This window comes from Benincasa hispida, unplaced genomic scaffold (genome assembly GCF_009727055.1).
Source record: "Benincasa hispida cultivar B227 unplaced genomic scaffold, ASM972705v1 Contig1200, whole genome shotgun sequence".
Classification (NCBI taxonomy): domain Eukaryota; kingdom Viridiplantae; phylum Streptophyta; class Magnoliopsida; order Cucurbitales; family Cucurbitaceae; genus Benincasa; species Benincasa hispida.
In genome coordinates, this window is record NW_024063750.1 from 3,348 (window position 1) to 16,365 (window position 13,018).

Consider the following 13,018-nt stretch of genomic DNA (forward strand, 5'->3'; position numbering starts at 1 on the left):
CTTAAACTCGAAATTTGATGGTGTTCAGAGCCGAATTTTGGGACAAAGACCAATGCCGTCCCTGATGGAAGTTTGCTCAGAAGTCAGATTGGAAGAAGATTGAACCAGCGCTATGAATGGTACAATTTGGAGTCAAGTCATCTGGATCAGAGAATGACAAACAGAATGGAAAGATCCCTCCAATTTGTGAACATTGTAAGAAACCATGGCATACACAAGATCAATGCTGGAAATTACATGGTCGATTACCAAATGGCAAGCGGCATCCTCCGAACGATAAATCTAAGTCCAGTCGAGCCTTCGTTGGTGAAACAAGTGATCGTGCTCCTTAAAGGACCAGCCAGGCGGATCCAGGTACAGTTGGAACCGGCAATATTGTCCAATCAGGTACTCCCCATTCCTTTAGTTTCTTTGTTGAGGGAGATGAATCATGGATCATTGATTCCGGAGCAACTGACCACTTAACTGGATCATCTGATCTATTCCTCTCCTATTATTCAAGTGCTGGAAATGAGAGAATACGAATTGCAGATGAGTCGTTCGCCTCCATTGCTAGAAAGGGTCACTTATCTCCAACTAGGGGTTAGTTTTACAAAATGTTTTACATGTGTAAAAGATATCTTATAATTTGCTACGGTCAATAAAATAACCAGATATTTGAACTGCAGAGTTGTTTTCTCACCGCATGATGTTTTATTTCAGGACCTGAGCTCGGGGAAGACGATTGGCACTACCCGACACAATAGGGGGCTCTATTTCCTCTCCAATGATACTTCCTTTAGGAGTTTGTATAGGACTAGTTTATTGTCTTCTCTAACTATTTCTGAAATTGTTTTTTTATTATGTCATTTTCGATTTGGACATCCAAACTATCATTATATGAAATATCAGTTTCTCCACTTATTTCGTAATGTGAATGTGTCTTCTTTATCTTGTGATGTTTGTATTCGTGCAAAGCAGCCCAGAGCCTCTTTTACGTCACAACCCTATAAACCTTCCCGACCCTTCCATTTGATACATAGTGGTGTTTGGGGTCCGTCTAATGTCACCACTGTGTCGAGAAAACGGTGGTTTGTCACTTTCATAGATGATCACATCCGTCTTACATGGGTGTTTCTTCTTACAGACAAATCTGAAGTGACGACGGTATTTCAACAGTTCTATACTATCGTCAAAACTCAATTCAATACCAAAATTTCCATTCTTCGGAGTGACAATGGACGTGAGTTTATTAATCAGTCCCTCCGTGAGTTTCTAACATCTAAAGGTATCATCCACCAGAATTCCTGTGTCTATACCCCTCAGCAAAATGGGGTGGCTGAGCGAAAAAATCGCCACCTTATTGAAGTAGCCCGATCTTTCATGATACCTGCTTACCTACCGTCGTATCTGTAGGGAGATACTGTACTTACTGCAGCTCATCTCATCAATCGGATGTCCTGCCGTGTGCTCAAATTCCATACCCCTTTAGAATGTTTTAAAGATTCTTTTTCGTCCACTTGGCTTTTCCCAGATGTTCCTCTTCGGGTGTTTGGCTATACTGTTTCTATTCATAATCACGGACCTCACCAAAGCAAACTTGTTCCTTGGGCCCAAAAATGTGTGTTTGTTGGGTATCCACACCATCAACGGGGATACAAGTGTTTTCAGCCTTCCTCTCGAAAGTATTTTGTCACCATGGATGCTACCTTTCAAGAGGACAAACCATTTTTCCCCGTTAGTCCTCTTCAGGGGGAGACCACAAGTGAAGAGGCTAACACATCTACCTGCTCTGATACCATATTGAAAATTAAGGGTAGAAGAGAAAAACACCAGAGTTACATGGAAAACCCTAGACTAGGGAGAAAAACCATGATAAGAGTTTTTTTATTTAATTCTAATACACAGTACACAATACAGGGACATGTATAAATAACGAAAGGGATGAAACCCTAGACTGTAGACACCACGTAAAAAGACTAAAATGCCCTTAGGGCTAAACAACATTTTCAATAGTTGTATCTGACGTTAGACATTCTCCTAATAGAAATGCCAAGATCAAAGACACCCTAATTCCAGAGCTTCCCTTAAATCCCGACCACTCACCTAATAAATTAAATGCAGCTGAATTTAACATGAATGATAAGATGGAAGTTGATGATAGCAAGTCTATCATGGGAAGATTTTAGAAGAAAAAAGTCAACAATCATCGGCTCTCTCCCCCCCGCTTTTTTTTAAATGTCGTAATATTTCCTTTTGATAATGGGCCGAGAGAATTCCTTGAAGAATTTGTAGCCACACGGTTCCTTGTCTATTAAGTTGATGGGTTCAAATAGCTAATTGAGGGTCTTCCGTGTGAGAGAATGGGAGTTTTTACGATTGATGGTAATGGTTTGGGTGGAATAGTTCCAATGTAGTGGGTGGTAGTAAATGTAGTACAGGGTGATTTAGTGGTGGATGGCATGTTCGCCGGAGGATTCATTATTGGTCGGAGAGTGGGGAAGGTGGGAGGAGAGTGGAGAGAGGAAAGAGGTGAGACTAAATAATTATTCAATGTTTTGTAACAGGAGTTTTGGAGGAGTACTTTCACATTCACTAATTTATGCTATGATTCCTCGAGAGGAATCATTTAAAGCAATAGAGAAAAGCTTGTAGTGTCTTTAGAAATAGATTGTGAAGAGTAGTTCCAGGGATTGGCAGTGGGGGGATAGTTGGTGGCCATGGAGGTTGGAGCTCAAGGCTAGGGATTAGGGGTAAGAGGCAGGGGGCAAAGAAAGAGCTGGGTATAGAAAGATCATTTTCCAGTATGATTTTCATTTAGACATACTGCACTTTTCACATCTCCCTCAAATCCAAGGCCTTCAATTCATCGCACTGCAGTTTGTATATGTTTCTTGGTGAGAAGCTTGTAGAAATTTGTGTAGTTTTTCCTTTTATCCATTAAAAAAATGTTATGTGTTGAGTATTGTTTCATCGTATACTATTATCTCAATTTTGCGCTCTTTAATTTGTTTCAAAAAGTGTATTTAACTTACTGATTGTTTTCCATGTTATATGGTCCCAGGGCCAAGTCTCCTTAAAGTACTTTCTTCGTGATGTGTATGAGGATCTGATTCAGATGTTAGTGGATTTATCTTCTGGGGAGAATATATTTGTTACACAACCATGTCGAGATAATACATTATATCTTCTAAGGCTTATTGATGACATGCTTATAGCTGAACTTGACCATCAGTTGCCGGTAGTAGTATTTCAATTCCACGCATTTCTCATATTTTATTTGTCCACATTTTTTCCTGCTCTCTTGTTTCCATCTAGACCTAAAAACAGTTTCTGAAGAAACAATGTTTTGTGTTGTCTTTCTCAGCAATATAAAGTATGGCGAACTTTGTTAACTATTTGATTAAATTCAGTTTCTGAATATCCTTTTGTATGATATGAAATACCAGAACGCGTGCAATTTTCTCTTGAAAAAGCATTTTGAGAAGTTACTTTCTTTTATAATTTCATACTTCAAAGTCTGGAAGTATTTGATATAATTTATTTATGTACTCATCAAGAAAATGAACTGAGTAGATTACCAAGTCGAGCAATTTAACATACGTCTTCTTTGAATTCAAACTTCTGAAGTTTAATCTCTTTATTTGATGGCACCTTTTGGATAAGGCCTCTATTTTTTGTAAGCCCTGTTGTTTAGTCCTTTTGCAATCTTTCCTTCATTCTTAATGAAAGTTGTTCGTTTCATTAAAAAGGAAAAAATAATCTTGTGATTCAAAGTTATCAATTAAACTCATCTGTAATGGATCTATGAAAGATAAATTGAAAGGTTTCTATTTAAGCTAACCTAATTGGTGAGCTTTTGGGTCCTTGACCATTGAAATTTTCTCTTAAAAGAATAGTCAGATTGACACATGAAAAACTTTTTGATTTTGTAAAATGGTGGTCAATCTGCTCACTTTAATTTTTTAGAAAATTTAGTTTCAATTCAATACCATAGCATAGCATTCAACTTCCCCTTTCTGGACGAAGCATGTTCCAGTCAACTGTTGATTAAATTTGTCGGTTTATGTTTCTATTTATGTTGTGGTTTTGAGCTTCAGTTTTCTATGTCAAAATTTATTCATTAGAGCTCCGTGCAGATTCTAGCGACTGTCTTTGACTTTTCTCTCAACTCCACGGAACTGGAGCTTTACATCTCTGCCTTACATGATGTTTTGCAAGGAGAATCTGATGACTGGACAGCAAGGTACTTCCATCTCTTTCCTCATTCTCCGCCCCTCCTCTCTCTCTTCATGCAATTTGAAGGCTTGTACACTACATTGAAATGAAAAGTTAAGACAATAAACTTAGCCAATACAATGAAAATGAAGGCACTCCAATTAAACATAAATGAAAAGTTGCATTTCCTTTATAAGAAAAAAGGAAAAAAAAAAAAAGACTGAAAAGAGACAATGAAGGCACTCCAATTCAAACATAAATCTCAGATAGAAAAATTGCCATAAAACTTATAAAGAGAACACCAAGAATAAGCGTTCATCCTTGCAACTTCAAATCAATTGAGCCACTAAAGGGATTTATCATGGAAGACCCTTTGATTTCTTTCTAACCATATTTCAGCAAGTAAAGCTTTGACAACATTTGACTGAGGCTTCAATGAAGGGCCAACTAATATTTGGAAAACATGGTCCTTGAGGAATCTCCAAAAACCCACCGAAGATGAAAAATGAGTAATTTCTCTTCCAACAGGCCGATGATAAGCTGCATTAAAAAAAAGTGTTGAAGATCTTTATTTGCAGTCAATAATCTTTTGAAATGAACAGCCTATGGCAAAGTATCTTCATCCCAATGGTCGAATACCGAACCATTGGGCAATAGTGCAATTCTGAAAAAAATGAGGAAAATGCAAGCATAAGGGAGAATTGTCAATCCAAGGATTTTTCCTGAAGGATATTCTTTTGCCATCACCTAGTTTAAAATAGCAAAGGCTTCAATTTGCAAGCATAATTTAGAAATGCTAATCCATGGACTTCTAAGATTCATTCCAAATTTTCCAGTCGTGTGCCATGAAAAAGGGCCTTTGCCATGAATACTTTCAACCACTTTACACCAAAGCGAATTAGGTTCCTAAGATACTCTCCAACCCCATTTAGCCAATAATGCTAGGTTTCTATGTTTTAAGCCCCCAAAACTGAGGCCTACTTCCTTTAGAGATTTGGATGTCGAATCCCATTTGACAAAATGATTTAACTTGTATCCTTTATTTCCTTCCCAAAAGAAGTGATGTAAGAAGTCTTATTATAATTGTTAAATATGTATATTCAGGATAATTCAGGGTACATTGAATTACAGAATAAATAGACTATAGTAGACCTGATGAAAGTAAGAGAAGAAAAGAGCACACAATGTTTACGTGGAAAATCGTGGAAAATCATAGAACAGGGAGCTGAAGTTTTTATCCATTGATTAAAATGAGTGACAAATTCCCTTTAAATAGGCCCAAAGGGAAAGGGCTTGTACATACCTAATTAACTTACGAACCTAACCTCCTTTAAATAGACCCAAAGGAGAAGGGTTTTGTCACACCTATTCTAAAATTAAAACTAAATTTAAAAAGAGAATACAATCGGTCATTTTACAAGAAATAACCAAAATACCCTTTTTACAAGAAATGTCCAAAATACCCTTAATATCCCTACATGAACTCGGCCCCCTTAGAATTAAACTCGTCCTCGAGTTTTAATTTGAAAGCTTGAACCCATCCGGGGCTTGATAAGGGAAGATGTTTGCAACATTGAAAGTATTGCTTATGTTGAATGAAGATGGGAGGTCGATCTTGTAAGCATTATCACTGTATTTCTCAAAGATAGCCAATGGCCCAAGCTTTTTGTCATTAAGTTTGTTGTATGTTCCTTTTGGCAAGCGGTCCTTTATATCATTACAAGGTCTCCCGGCTTGAATGAAACATGTCTTTTATGACTATCCGCTTGAGCTTTGTATGTGGAGGTTGCTTTCTCTAGGTGGTCATTGACTTCCGAGTGTAGTTCTTGAATACGTTGAGCAAGTTGTTCTACTTCTTCACTAATATCTACGTTAGAAGGAAGAGTTGTAAGATCAAAAGTCAAACGAGGGGGCCTAGTGTTTTTCTCAAGAGCTCTCATCTCCTCTATAGTCAAACAAGGAAGAAAAACATGATCCTAAGTATTGTTTCTCTCAAGAACTCTCATCTCCTCCATAACGGCATCTTTCCATTCAAGAATCTCCGTTGCTACATGTATATTGTTCGGTATCGTTACTGTCTCCAGGCTCGTAGTAAGGGCCTTGAACTCAGGAGACAGATTATAGTAAGACAGATAACTATGCATAGGGTACTTAGTGCAAGATCTAGTACCTTTCCTCAAAGCAATGGGAAGATCAAGGGAGGCATCACGACTCTGTCTGATTCTTCATCAATAACACCACACTTAGTCTCCTGCTGTAAAGTTCCATCCTCTGGTACTTCTTCCACACACTCATCCCTACCTGCAACAGTATCACTTTCTAGAGTTGTTTCCTCAACTCTGTCACTCCCAATCACATCAACATTGCACATGGTTCCCTCGGTACAAGTGTTGGTACTATCAGAGGTTTTGCCATTCTCACCCATATTACACAAATCATTCTCAGCACAAACATCAATATCATTAGAGACAGGAGTACGAGTACCTTGAGCTGATGTTGGGTCCGACTCATGGACCGTAACTGGAGAAACAGTAGGTTGCACTATTTCCTTCCTGAGATTCTTGGCCCGCACGACGGACTATCAGCTCAGTGGTAGAGTAGTATGTTATCCATGGGACCTGTTTGGTAGGTAGGACAATATCGTTAATACTCAAGACAGGTTCAGGGAGTAAATCTAATGGAATCGAAGATGTGGACCAATTAGTCTCTTCACTAGAACTCTCCCCTTGAAGATGACTAATGGGAAAGAAGGGCTGATCCTCAAGAAAAATGACATCCATCGAAATGAAATACTTTCGTGATGATGGGTGGTAACACTTATATTCGCGTTGATGAAGGGGATATTCGACAAAGACACATTTCTGAGCATGAGGGGTAAATTTAGTACGATTAGGACCATGAGTATGGACGAAGACAACACACCCAAACACTCAGAGCGGGACATTAGGAATAAGGCGTGTGGTTTGGTATGACTCTTTGAAACACTCAAGAGGAGTATGAAATTTTAGAACACGTGAAGACATTCGATTAATCAGATGCGCTATAGTTAAGACAACATCCCCCCATAAGTAGGACAGAAGGGAGGTAGACAACATGAGGGAACGAGCAACCTCAACCAGATGGCAATTTTTCCGTTCAGCCACCCCATTTTGTTGAGGAGTATATGCATAAGAGCTTTGATGAATAATTCCTTTAGATGCCAAAAATTCACGAAAGGTATTGTTAAAGAACTTCCACCTGTTGTCACTCCAAAGGATGACAATTTTTGTGTTAAATTGAATCTCCACAGTGGTATAGAACTGTTAGAACACGGATGATACCTCTAACTTATCAGTAAGAAGGAAAACCCAAGTAAGCCGAGCGTGATCATCAATAAAGGTCACGAACCAACATTTGCCAGTAGAGGTGGTAATGGGTGAAAGACCCCAAATATCATTATGGATAAGAGTGAAAGGCTTAGATGGTTTGTAAGGCTGAGATTGAAACGAGACCCAATATTGTTTAGCACGAATACACACATCACAAGACAAGGATGAGACATTAACATTATGAAACAAATGAGGAAATAAAAATTTAATATATTGAAAACTAGGGTGACCAAGCCGAAAATGCCATAACATATAATCTTTTTCAGAAGTAGAATAACAAGAAGAAACAAAGCTAGCCCTATAACAGTTCCTAGAGGAAGCATCAGCATTAAGGAAATAAAGCCCTATAACAGGTCCTGAAATAAAACAGTATCTGGTAAGAAAACAACTTGACAACCCAAATCTTTCGTAATTTTACTGATAAACAATAAGTTGTAAGATATTTTTTAAACATGTAATACATCTTGTAAGGTTAAACCCTCAAACGGGGAGAGATGACTCTTTCCTGCACTAGGAGTGAAGGACCCATCTGCAATCCTAATTCTTTCATTACTAGCACTTGGACAATACGAAATAAATTGATCGGAGGAGCCAGTCAAGTGATCCGTACCTTCCGAATCAAGAATCCACGACTTTTTACTATTAATACTAATAAGACCAAAGGACTGAGTCATACCTGACTGGGCAATAGCACCAACACCGATAGCACCAAAGTCATTTTGACTATTCACTTGAGGTTGAGACTGAGAATTACCATTTGTTGAATCACTCACAAGTGCTCGTCCAAAATTTGACTTATCATGTGATTGATGTTGTCTATTATTCGGTGGTCAACATGCAACTTCCAACACTGATCGTTAGTATGCCAAGGCTTCTTGCAGTGTTCACAAACTGAAGGAGGTTTACTATTTTTCTTATCACCATCAGGTCCAGATGACTTTATATTAAACGTAGCGGAATCTGTTGAAGAAATAAGAAGGTTATTAATGGCACTGGACCTGTCTTCTTTGAGACGAACCTCTAAGCAGACTTCCATGAGGGAGGGTATTGGTTGCTGTCCCAATATCTGACTACACACCGTATCGAATTTAGAATTCAAACCAACAAAAAAGTCATAAACCCGATTTGTTTCCTCAATCTTTGAATACTGTACTCCACCACAAGGACAGTCCTAGACAACCTCACGACACAAATCCATCTTCTGCCAGAGTAGAGACAACTTGTTGAAATAAGATGTTACGTCCACCGTTCCCTGTGCATTTGTGGACCTGTTTACATAACGTATATAGCCGAGGCACGTTCTGTCTCTTTGAGAATTTCCATACTGCATCCCAGATATCCCAAGTGGTTGCAGCATGGTGCAAGGATTTGCCTTATCTGTGGTTCCATGTTATTCACTAACACAGACCGGAGTAATGAGTCCTCTCTTTTCCAGATGCGTTCTTGAGGATCACCAGGCCTAGATTTCGGTATCTCACCCGTTAAATAACCGAATTTATGACGTCCCTCAAGGGCCATCATGATAGACTGAGACCATGAGAAATAGTTCTGGCCATTCAACTTCTCCCCAGTAATAAATCCTGCAGAATTTCCTATTGATCCAAACAAGAAATTTGTTGTGGGTAAAGCAGGGAAAGAAGTTACTAGATTTTTTGAATATATCGGTAGGTTGGAGGAGAAATCTGAGTAGACCGGGATTGACTGGATGTTTGTGGTTGTCCCAAGAACCACCCCGAGAGTTGCTATCTATTGTTGAAGATGGGTGAACTGTTGCTGGACCTCTATGGGGGATATGGAGCCTGTAGTGCCCTGACTCCCCGGAATAGATTGCACATAGTCAGTGGTGGCTGACCGGACAGGTTGCTGTCCAAGGTAGGGTAAAGAAGACTCCCTAACCTCAAAATTACCCCACTGGTTGCTGTTGGTGCCGTCGCTCGACGCCGTTAGAGGATAGTTGTTGCCACTCGGAGCCATCGGTACCAGACCACTAGGCGTAGCGTTGCTGCTTGGTGCGACTGAGGGGTTGCTCGACATGGGAACACGCAGGCAATCGGCTGTGACGTGGTGATCGAAGGCGGCTAGTCGAAACTGGATCGATCGCATCTGGACGCTGCTCGGACTAGTCGGGAATACGGCTAGATGTGTGACTCCGGCAGAATCAGTCACTAGAGGTTGCGCCGACTTGAGGAGGTGTGGCAGGGCCGTCTGATAGTACCATTCTACGGCAGCCTGTGCAGAGGCAACGCCACTAATTCAAGCAACTGTGGTGTCGCCGACTGGTGGTGATTGTGACTCTACTGGTTGATTTTCATCAACGACGGCTAGGGTTTCATCGCCATGTTCTGATACCATGATGAAAGTAGGAGAAGAAAATAGCACACAATGTTTATGTGGAAAACCTTAGAACAGGGAGAAAAAACCACGATACTAGAACACCTTTTTATTATTTTCTGATAATACATGCAGGAAAAGGCACATATATAAATAGACTCGTAGGAAACCCTAATACAGACAAGGGCAAAGATAAATTACTAAAATGCCCTTAGGGCTAAAATGTGAAAGCCCTCTATTTTCAACAAGCTTCAATCAATCATTGGTCTTTAATCAGCTTTATATTAAAAATGCATTTCTTCATGGTGATCTTCAAGAAGAGGTGTATATGGAGCAACTACCAGGGTTTGTTGCTCAGAGGGAGAATGGAATAGTGTGTCGCCTTCGTAAATCTTTGTATGGATTAAAGTAGAGTCCACTGGCTTTGTTTGGTAAATTTAGTCAAGTGATTGAAAGCTGTTATAATTCTATAGTTAGGGTTTTCCATTCTTGTAAATATTTTGTGATATTTTCCTTTTCTATGCTTTGTACACTTGTATATATTCATATCTTTGGTGAATGAATAAAACATTCTGATTCTTTCTCAAACCTAAGAGTTTTACATGGGTACTACATGGCTTAGCCCCTAGCTTTCCTGTTTCAGTCAACAAGTCAAGTACATATTTTCTCTGTGATAATAGAATTACTTTCTTGCTTCTTATTACCTTAATTTCTAAAGAATATTTCAACATGCCCAAATCTTTTGTATGGAATTGACTATGAAGAAAGGTCTTTAGAGACTGGATACCTAAAGCATCATCACCAGTAATCACAATATCATCCACATATACAACTAACAAGATGACACCACCCTCAGATCTCTTAAAAAAGACTGAATGATCTGACTTGCTCTTCCGCATTCCAAAGCTTTCAATCACCTGACTAAATTTACCAAACCAAGCTCGTGGGCTCTGCTTTAATCCATACAAGGATTTACGAATGCGACATACCGTTCCATTCTCCCCTGAGCAACAAACCCTGATGGTTGCTCCATATACACCCCTTCTTGAAGATCACCATGAAGAAAGCATTGTTAATATCAAGCTGATGTAAAGGCCAATGATTGATTGAAGCTAATGAAATAAACAACCTCACAGATGCCATTTTTGCTACAAGAGAAAAGTATCAGCATAGTCAATGCCATAAGTTTGTGCATAGCCTTTCGCTACGAGGCGCGCTTTTAACCGAGCTACAGAACCATCAAGATTGACTTTAACTGCAAACACCCATTTGCAACCGATAGCCTTCTTTCCTACAGAGAGAGAAACTAAATCCCAAGTACAATTATCATCTAAGGCAATCATCTCCTCCACCATTACGGCACACCAACTAGGATGAGACAAAGCCTCATGAACAGTTTTCGGGATGGATACAGACTCAAAGGATGCAATGAATGAACATGTGAAGGCGACAAATGGTTGTATGAAACAAAAGAGGAAATAGGATGAGCACATGTACGTTTACCTTTATGAAGAGCAATAGGAAGATCATCACCCGTTTCTGGATCCAATGACAAAGAAGACTCTGGTACAGAGCATGGAACTGGACGAGGTTGTTGTCGAGTATAGACCTTAACGATGGGAGGAAGAGTAGAGGTAGCCACAGGTAGAGATGAATCAGGAAGAGGATTGAAGGAGAAATAACTGTGTACACAAGGAAATCATCCTTTAATTCCTTATACTCCCCTGGCTCTTATTCGAAGAGAAAGACGGTGATGAAAAAAATGGGGTATGTTCAAAAAAACGTGATATCAGGAGAGACTAAATATTTATTTAGACTAGGACAATAACACCGATACCCCTTTCGGACACAGGATAACCAAGGAAAATACATTTTAAGGACTTTAGATCCAGCTTGGTATGCTGAGGCCGAACATCCCGAACAAAGCAGGTACAACCAAATATTTTGGGTGGAATGGGAAACAAATGTTGCTTGGGGCATAAAGTACGAAAAGGTATCTCACCCTTAAGAATGGAAGAGGGCATGCGATTTATTAAGAAACAAGCTGTGGAAACAGTATCAGCCCAAAAGGATTTTGGAACATGCATCTGAAACATCAAATCTCTGGCTGTCCCAAGGAGATGACGATTTTTTTGTTTTGCAACCCCATTTTGAGATGGAGTATCAGCACAAGGTTAGAGAATAAGGTGAAGAGGTAGATGTACAAAGGTTAGAGAATAAACTGGGGTTACCTGTCATATGGTCTGTAGCGCCAGAGTCAATGACCCATTTTGACGTGGAGGAAAGAAAGCATTTAGAAATGTTACCTGTCTCTGTGATGGACGTAATGGGAGTAGAAGATGATGCCCTCAATGACTCTTGATACTGCTGAAATTTAGCAAACTCCTCTGCAGAAATCGTAATTGACTTGTGAAGATTATCAAGAGTAGAGGCGACATGTGCAGAGGGTGATGGCATCCTCTGACCCTTATTCAGCAATCTCATTTCGTATGGCCAGGTTTATGAAAAATAATAGCAAACACCTCCTCCTGGATTTGATCTCCATGAATAGTAGTTGGATCCATTCAACTTGTGTTTAGTTACTTTTGACACTAATAGAACAATCTCAGACATTACTTGTTTCTTATAAGCCATTACCTCAAAAAATAGACACCGGACAGCAAGAGAATCAAACCCTAATTTACCGAAGAGATGTCTTTACAAGCAGTGAGTATATCTATATATCCAAAAAAAACACACCACCAAGAAGAGCCAACAACACTGAGGAAACCCACAGAAGACGGACGAAAAACGACGATGCACGCGCCTACACGCGCTGGCGTGTGGACGGACAACAGGTTGGAACAAGCGGCGCGTGAGCCTCACGTGCTAGTCAGATGACAACCGGACTTTGGGGTTTTGAAGATCGGCGGCTCGGCTCCTCGTTGGACTGGGCGGTGTCGAAAAAAATAGCTTCTTTTTTTTTTCCGCGGCAGCTAACGACAACGACGAACCGAAGACGGCGACTGTGAGCAAAAGTGTAAACTCACCTTGCACGAAACCCTTAACGTATCACAAAGGGGTTCTAAATTCTCAAACCCTAAGGTTCACAAAACCCTAAGTTTGTTTAGAGAGCTCTGATA

The 13,018-nt window shown here is 39.7% G+C and overlaps 1 long non-coding RNA gene across 1 annotated transcript; it reads left to right on the forward strand.

Annotated features, from left to right (window-relative positions):
• The first annotated feature begins 2,142 nt into the window (after positions 1-2,142).
• On the forward strand, positions 2,143-4,253 carry LOC120068843. Its single transcript, XR_005479375.1, has 3 exons — positions 2,143-2,876; positions 3,044-3,220; positions 4,119-4,253. It is a non-coding gene; the product is annotated as an uncharacterized LOC120068843 (long non-coding RNA).
• Positions 4,254-13,018: the final 8,765 nt, after the last annotated feature.